This window comes from Meleagris gallopavo, chromosome Z, assembly GCF_000146605.3.
Source record: "Meleagris gallopavo isolate NT-WF06-2002-E0010 breed Aviagen turkey brand Nicholas breeding stock chromosome Z, Turkey_5.1, whole genome shotgun sequence".
Classification (NCBI taxonomy): Eukaryota; Metazoa; Chordata; class Aves; order Galliformes; family Phasianidae; genus Meleagris; species Meleagris gallopavo.
The window spans coordinates 56,745,228-56,754,010 of record NC_015041.2 but is presented as its reverse complement, the minus strand read 5'-3'; the positions used below and the strand labels follow the sequence as shown (position 1 = coordinate 56,754,010).

Below are 8,783 nucleotides of genomic sequence, written 5' to 3'. Positions count from 1 at the left end.
TCCAGCCAACCAGAATTTTGTCAGTTCAAACTGATGAAGTAACAAACTCTGCAGATGACTGACTTCTCCTACATGCTAAATTCTCCATTTATTGATGTGCTGTTCTCCCACTGAGCTTTTAAAAATCTCATTTGCATTTCCTGATGAGAACACCATCACTGATTGAAATGACCTTTTTTTTCTTGCTTTCAATACGTTTTGATTTTGGAAATAAGTCCAGAAAATAGGCAGGACCGGTGACAACAGAAGAAAATCAATCACATTCTCGTATTATAACATATGCTGTAATTATATAAGAAATGTAATTTTAGAAAGGGCTATAGCATTCATATCATATGGAGGCCATTTGCTTAGTAGAATTATTGTAAGTAGGACAAAGAGATATACTAAAAATGTTAGAGGCCATATGTTGATGAAGACAACCAAGTATGGGAGCTTCTCTCCAGAATTTTGCAACAAATCAGATAACACTTTTTTTTCCTTTTCTGTGTCAGGCACTTCCAGATAAGAATGCGTAGCTATATCATTCAGAAGGCTAGCCAAGTAAACAGCAAGCTGCTTAGAAAATAACAACAGACGACGTGTCTGAGAATCAATACTGAGTGCACAATACAGGTGGATTCAGCAGCTATGAAAGAGGATTGGAGCTGAAATTAAAAACATTAGAGGCATCTTACTTAGCTGGTCAGCCTATAGGCCTAAGTGTCTGACTAGTCTACCTTTGACAATAGCAACAGGAGAAACCATTTCAGGAAAACAAGTGACACTAACCACTTTGGCTCATTCCTCAGCATCCACAGTGAATACAATTTTAAAAAGCCTTATCTACGGAGAGGAGACATCTGAAGGAGAATAGTGGAGTTGTGTATACCCACAGCAGGTCTCAGTGAGTGCTAGATCTACAGTTGTTTGTGCAAATGTAGCTCCAGTTCCTCACCGTACATCTGCTGTATGGCAATTTGAACTCTCAGAGGCTCTCAGCATTAGCATGAAAAGAGAACAAAGAGAACATACACTGGACCTTTTTCTTGAAACACTACAAAAGAAAATCATGAAATACAGACAAGGGACACTCCAGACAGCAAATCAGTTATCACTAAATCTAGTCTCAGATTCACTCATCCTTTCTCTATTGGACAGAAACTTCAAGATCCCTGTTTTAGATCACTTTGTGTCTGCACCCATTTTGCTTACTTTTCAAAAAGTGCCTTTAAACTCTTCTTAATGTAATCACCACGATATACACGTGCATTTTTGAAAAATTTAATAACATTTTTTCCAAGTAAATCTATTGTTTCTTGCAGAAGTATCTCCAAGCTACTTACTATTCATAAACTTGCACTGGTTTTAACAGATCTATCTTCTGAAGGCACAAATCAGTCTAGTTTCAGTTTTCTCTTGGTACCCATGCAGTTAGAAAAGGATTTCATGTACTTTAACAAAGACATTAGTTGTTACTAAAATAATGGAAATAATACTCCATGAGTAGCAACATACTGGGGAGAACTTAATTTTGTCTGTGAAATTAAGCATTAGGCTTCATTACTTTGATGTCAGATATATTTGATATATTTGAAATATTTTCCACTCTGTTGTTAAAAACACTGTCCTTATCATCCATCAGGCCTCTGTTGAGTACAGTGCATCAATCTTGACATGTATTATTCTCTGAGGACAAACTGGGGGCACCTGTAGTCCCTTAGTAACTCTAGGACTAGTCAGCTATGAAAGCATTATTCTCTGACAGCCACTTATTTCCCACTTTGAGAGCATATGGTGAACGAGGTTTTGCAAAGCAAAAGCAAAAAGCCCAAACAAACAAACCAAGAAACAATCTAATTCCTTGAAAGGCATTTCTGATGATCCCTATAAATCCTCAAATCAAAACCATAGGTATGCTGGATCTCATGTGCATATAATGCTGTGACATAAGTAACATCCACTAAGTCACACTTACTGGGGTACAACATGCACTAACTATACACATGTACTTGAATTCAGACTTTTCAAGATGCATTTTCTCCCATCATGGTGTTGACTTTACGGTAAAAGTGCAGATGAGGTTCCAGGATAGGATCTTGATATAGATTGGAAAACTGCTGTGAAGGGATTACTTCATTCAGAGAAAATGAGAACAGCTGCCTGGAATGAGGAAAGGTGGCTCCATGGCTCCTCTGTTTCCTTTCACTTAGCTGTACTGTCAGTGCAGGTAAGGCTAATGCCCTGATTCATTGTGTAATTTGTGTCACAGGCACTACTTGGAGTACGTTGCCATTTGTACACCTACAGGATTTGTTATGAATGCAGTACAAAAGAATTACTGATACAAACCTCCCTGGATGAGGGTGCCAGAAATTTACAGCCAGGAATTTGCCATGACAGACAAGATGATCAGATGGTGTCCCTTCCAATAAGACGGTTCTTTATCAGCAGCATATTACTCAGGTAGGTCAGAAAGAGGTGCTTAAAAATATACAAAAACTCATTCTTAATTCATGAAGAAATTATCTCATATTTCAATTCACTCAGCTTCCTTAAATAACACAGTTCTTAACTTTTGCAATAAACCTTGTTAAGCTCAGAGTCTTCTCGTTAAGCTCCGAATCTTTTCTCTATATGAGGTAGATGATAATTGCTTTGCTCTTGCCTGTCATTTTCTATCCAGAAAGCTTCCCACTTGACCTTTGTATCTATCATCTGAAGAAAATATTCTCAAAACATAGCTTTGCAAGTTACCTTACATAACTCTGGTTCACAACAGGAATTGAGAATAAAATGCTCATTCCATAACACCAATATCTGTCAGTTTTGACTCACTTCAGTGTTCATTATGAGGTGGATCTTCAGAGCTATACCAAACCAACTAGGTTTCTGGAATAATTTATTCTGGAGCTTTACACTAGGTTTTATTTAACCTACATGTAGAGAATGAATTTTAGCTCTGATCTAGTTAGCATCCTGAACAAAAATATTTCAGATATTGTAGTCAGAAATGATTTCTGATTTGCTGGTTTCAGCAAACGTGACAGTGGTAGCATAACTTTGCTGGCTTAATGACACATGAGAGACAGATGGTAACATGTTAATTTTTGAATATATAAATATATATTTGCTATAGATTCTAACAGTATTTTTTACTGCATATTCATATAATCCTCCACTATAACGACCTCTGCTCCACTGTCTGCAGATATTTTAATGTTGATTTGACCACGAATATGTAAGTTGATTTAAAAATTTGCCTTTCTGTATCAATTACTTCTCTTCATTATTTTCAAAGTCCCACTGCTTAGGAGCATCGTTTTTTGAGGCCTTCATTTGCTATTATGTTCCATATTAAAGACACAATAATTTCATATGCAGCCTGTCTCAAATTGGTCTAATAGGAAAAACAAACAAACAAACAAGAATGCAACATAACTAACAGTAACAAAAAAGTGAAGACAAAACACATCAGGGAAAAATCTGAATCCTGAAAGATTAAATTCTTACATTAAAAGAAATAGATAAAAGTAGAGCAATTGTTAAAACCTGAAGAATAGAAGAACTGCTGCATTGTACAAGTACTTTCTTCAGTGCCGGTTCATAGCTGCAGGAGTAGAAGAAAAATATCCATGAAAAATGTATGCTGTTTGTACACCTCTCCGTCTGTTTCCTTTTGAACTTTTTCTCTGAACAATCACAGTACCAAGGCAAGTAAACTGAAGGCAGACTTCAGTTTACAAAACTTAGCTCCATTCACCAAAACAATGGTTCACCATTTACCATTCACCATTCACCACAGCCTTTACCAAGTTAATTCCTCTTTTTCTACCAACAAAAGAAAAATAACACCACTCTTCTACTTTGTAAGAATACTGCAGTTATTATTGAAAAGAAAGGTCTGTATCTCCATTAACAATTTTGAAAGAGTACCTCTTCAACTAACAACCTCTATCAAGGGAATTTCATCTATGAAATCTCCTAAACAAAGCAGAAAAATGCAGAAGAACGTATTTTTAATTCTTATTACGTATTATTCATGCAGAATCTCTATTAGGTCAATTAATCTAGTAGACAATTAAGAGATTTAAATTAAGTGATCAGACATGCTTGGTGTTTGCTAGTACCAGTTTCAACTGGAACAAAGTTCCACATTGCACTTTTGATATGCAATCCTTCTTAACTGCAAATGAGGTACATTTGCTCCTGCAACCATACCAGTAGAGCAAATGAAGACAGGATGTGTTATAATACAAATAACATTTTGCTTTTGAACATGCTGTCAAATAGCCTCATGAGATTTTCAAAACCATTTTGCTTTGGCTAATCCATCCTTTCTTATTTGGCTTAGCTAACAATATTTCTTTGTAGTACCACTCTGCAACCCAGGTACACTGCTCACTGTTGGAAATCAAGAGTAATCAAAAATCAAAGTGGAAGAAATAGCATTAGAATTACTGTGAATTGCTCAAGATCTGAATCAAACTAAAAAAGATTTACAAAATTGAAAGTAAATCATGTTAATTCTATCAATTCTAGAGATGCAATGTTGCCTCTGTTCTTTGAAGAGCATTACTAGCAGAGTATTGCCTGAGTTTTCTGACTGATCAGTGAGTTCTGAATAAAGTTGTCTTCCCTGGAACCAAAGACAAGAAAGAAGAGATGAAAAAGACCTTTCAGAGATCACTCTGTTCACCTGCTAGGTGATGAAAGATTACTCTCCATGATCTTCATTCAGTTTAGTTCTAAAATCCCAACCAACAAGGTTGGTTGGATTACTGTATTTTGCTCTGAAAAATTATCAGTGTTTGATGATTTTGTAAATATATATATTTGTGTATTTAGAGTAAAAAATCACCAGATGACCTGCACCTCTCTTCATCAATATCTAAGTAATGACACAAGGAACAATACTATTAATGCTTTTGTATGGCAGAGATGAGATAGGAAAATGGGGAATTTATTCACAATACAGGCAGGAGAAGGAAAGGAAGGGACAGAAACCTTCATGTTCAGGCTGAGAGAGCTGGGTTTGTTCAGTCCATAGAAGAGAACGACCAGGGGAGAGTTGGTAGTGGCAGTAATTAAAGGGAGCTTATAAACAGGAGGGAAATCAATTTTTTACATGGGTAGACAGTGATAGGACATAGGAGAAAGGTTCTAAACTAAAAGACGGAAGATTTAGATTTGATGTCTGGGGAAAATTTTCACTGAGAGGGTGATGAGGCACTGGCACAGGGTGCCAGTGAGCCTGTGGGTGCCCCATCCCTGGAGGTATTCAAGATCACTTTGGATGGGGCCCTGAGCATCAGATCTGGTGGTTTTGGGGGCTAGGGTGTTGAACTGCGTAATCTCTGAGGCTTCTTCCAACCCAATCCACTCTATGACTCTACAGTTGATTATATTTGGGGCCTGCTGTCAAGTAGTTTTAGAACTATGACAAATCCTTTGATAAAAAGGCACTCGCTACCATTTTCTGAAATGACCTGACTGGTCCTTGGCACTCTAAGAATATACTGTGAGTCTGATCTACTTTGAAGAAGGACAAAAAGACAAATGGACATAGGAAAATGAAATTACTAGCGTTAATTTGTCTATACTATAATCAGGATTAGAATCCACTCCCTGCAATATCCTGTCTACTTTGAGATAATATACAATTTCACTAATATTGCTATTAATGGTGTGCAGATGCTAACAGTTTTTCAAACTTAAGTGTTTTAAATTTTTAACTTCTATAACCTTAAGAGTTAGTTATGATTGTCATGAGGAAGTTGAAAAGCATTGAAAGGGGACATTCAGGCCCACAGTTTGTGCTTACTTTTAACAGTATATAATTACTTAACACTGTGTATGCTCAATTTAAGGCCCATACATAAAAGAGCCTGTTTGAGATACTTGAACTTAAGCATGGCTAAAACCTATAGTCTTCAGAAATGATGACTACTGAGTGAGTATCTAATTACTGCCTGTCCTTGATTTTTGAAGGGTCTGTATTTGAAAATTAGTTTACACAAATTTTAGTTTAAGTGAATGGATCCAAACATACAGAAACTACAGCTTAGTTTCCTGGAATCTGCCAGCCATGGCAGATCCTCTGCTAAATTCAGTGCAAAATCTGAGGCCCCAGCAGCCACATTTTAAATGCACAATGTCTTAAACCTATGATTCTTGCCTGAGAAAATGCAAAGAGACAGTAACAAAGCTAAAATTAGAAATCAGGAGCTGTAGCTTCCAAGGCAATGCACATTACGTGACATTTTTTCAATAACAGGCATTTTCTGTTAGCAAAAATGGCTTACAGTATATATTCCACAATATAAAATCTCCCTTCAGAAATCAAGGCTGGGTGACAATGTGCTGTTTGTGTACCAAATTTCCAAACACCAACATTTAAAGGAAACAGTCAATAACAACATAAATAATTAATTCATATAATGATTAAGTAATGACTATAACATCACATCTTGTAGTTTTAATGGCATCATCCATGCCATACAACTGCTTTCTAAATTAATATATGCAGTCAAAATAATAATCTGTGGAGGTACAGTAAACTGTTCAAAGCACACGGCACAATGCACACAATTATTCTCCAGAATAATTTAGTGAAACAAATCTTTTCTCCTATGTACCCAATGTTGAAAATTATGGATTTACATGGAACGTTACATTTTTCAGGAAGAACTGTGAAAATTATATTTAAATATGAATCATGATGTATATTTGAAGAACTAGGCTGCTAACAGCCAAAAACTAGAAAACGGAATTTTTAAGAATAAAGAAAAATGGTTTACCTCAGAATATTCCAGCAAAAAGCTTTGGCCCTTCCTTGTGAAGTTTCCATACCCTGTGGATTACAGGCAAATTAGGAACTGTGCAGATGAAAAATGTCACCTTAGAGTCAGCTGTAGCAAAGCATCCTATGGATATGGACTCTGCACTGAATAACATGGACTTCAAACATGATGGGTCAGTTTGCTTACTCCTACAGCAGTCACAGAACTCTTTAAAACAGTAGTTTACAGACACACTGGCAAAGTCAACATCATGTTCTACTTAAGTGTATCAAAATATTGTGAATTCTGTAATTAAGAATTGTTTGGGTAGTCTAGTCACACTGGATAAGACCTTACTTCCAAAAATGTTTGGTCTAATAGACTCATGAGCTTCAAAATAATTCTTGTAGCATTTATCTAGCAAAATAGATACATATTTAGCACATTAGATGCACATTATCTGTCTAGCAAATGCTAGACAAATGCCAGTTGCTTTGTGCACCTAGCAAATACTCATAGCCAAAAGCAATTTAAGAGCTACAGATTGGACATAAGGACACGTTTCTGTATCATGAGGGTGCTCTTAGGCACAAAATTCCTAAGAGATGCCGCACAACTGTCAGTGTTTAAAAGACACTGGGATAATGCTCTCAGCAGCATGCTTTAGCTTTCTTTTAGGCCTCAAGTGGCCAGGCAGTTGAACTTGATGGTCATTGTAAGTCACTTCCAACTGTTCTGTTCCACTCCAGAAAGCTATATAATCATTTTGCATGACTTCTCTCTTAAAAGTCAGTTATAAGATGATGCTCAGGTGACTTGGCTACTTTAATTTCATGTTCCTCTCCTACTTGTTTTTACTACATGAAAGTCATAATATATTGTTACATATTTATATTGCAGGGACAGAACCCAACTCTTGAAAATTAATTTGAAATATTCAAATAAAACTGGCATTGTAGAGATTCTGGCTGAAGCCCAGCCTGAACTATATTTATCTAGTTCCAACAACTCCTCTTGTTTGGGCAGTGGGAGGAGGGGGCAGAGAGAGAAGAGCTGGAGGAAGGGAAAGCCTTCCAGGGGCTTGCAGCATATCCCTGGATAAGAGGAGGCTCTGGTGAGACCTGAAAGTGGTGCTTCAGTATTTTAAGGGGGGTTTGTAAGAAAGGAGATGGAGAACTGGAGTCTTTAGTAAGGTCTATGGCAACAGGACAAAGGGAAATGGCTTCAAACAAAAAGAGGGGAAATTTAGACAGGATATAAGGAAGAAGTTTTTTACAGTAAGAGTGGAAAAGCACTGGCACATGTTGCCCAGACAGGTGATGGGTGCTGCATATCTGGTGACACTTGGGATCAGGCTGGACAGCAATCTGAACACCTGGTTAAGCTGTAGGTGTCCCTGTTTACTGCAGAGAAGTTAGACTGGATAGCCTGTAAAGGTCTCTTCCAACTCAAACGATTCTTATCAAACTTAAGTCTGCGATGCACACACAGATGCCACTTTCATCACCCAAATGACAAACACCTAAGTGTAAAGGGCTGGAGGATGACATGGGCACAATGCTTCACCTCTGTCTCCTGCCAGTTGTGGCAATCAGGGCCTGAGGAGGGGAAGCTTCCTCCCTAGAGCCAGTATCTGAAGAATGGAAGATGGACTCAGGTTTCAGCCCTGCTTCTCAGAAAAAAAAATAAAATCACAGAATGGCTTGGGTTGGGAGGGAGCTTAAAGCCCATCAGCTCCAACCCCTGCCATGGGCAGGCTGCACCCCCAGCTCGGGCTGCCTAGGGCCTCACCCTGAGTGCCTCCAGGGATGGGGCACCACAGCTCTGTGGGCAGCTGTGCCAGGGCCTCACCGCCCTGAGCGAAGCATTTCCACCTAACATCTCACCGAAATTTCTCTTTTTACTTTAAAGCTGTTACTCCTCACGCTATATCAAGGAGTACTGCGTTACAAATCTAACCCGTCGAGAAACACCATAACCCCCGCTGAGAATCACCACCACCGCACTCCCTAAGCACGGCAG

The 8,783-nt window shown here is 37.9% G+C and overlaps 1 long non-coding RNA gene across 3 annotated transcripts; it reads right to left on the bottom strand.

Moving 5' to 3' along the window:
* On the bottom strand, positions 1–8,777 carry LOC109364064. Of its 3 annotated transcripts, XR_004162229.1 has the most exons (4): positions 8,328–8,777; positions 6,780–6,832; positions 3,532–3,589; positions 1–2,463 (listed from the first exon to the last, which is right to left on the bottom strand). It is a non-coding gene; the product is annotated as an uncharacterized LOC109364064 (long non-coding RNA). The 3 variants fall into 3 exon arrangements; XR_004162228.1 differs by having other exon boundaries at positions 1–3,589; XR_004162230.1 differs by having other exon boundaries at positions 1–3,589; positions 8,648–8,777.
* Positions 8,778–8,783: the final 6 nt, after the last annotated feature.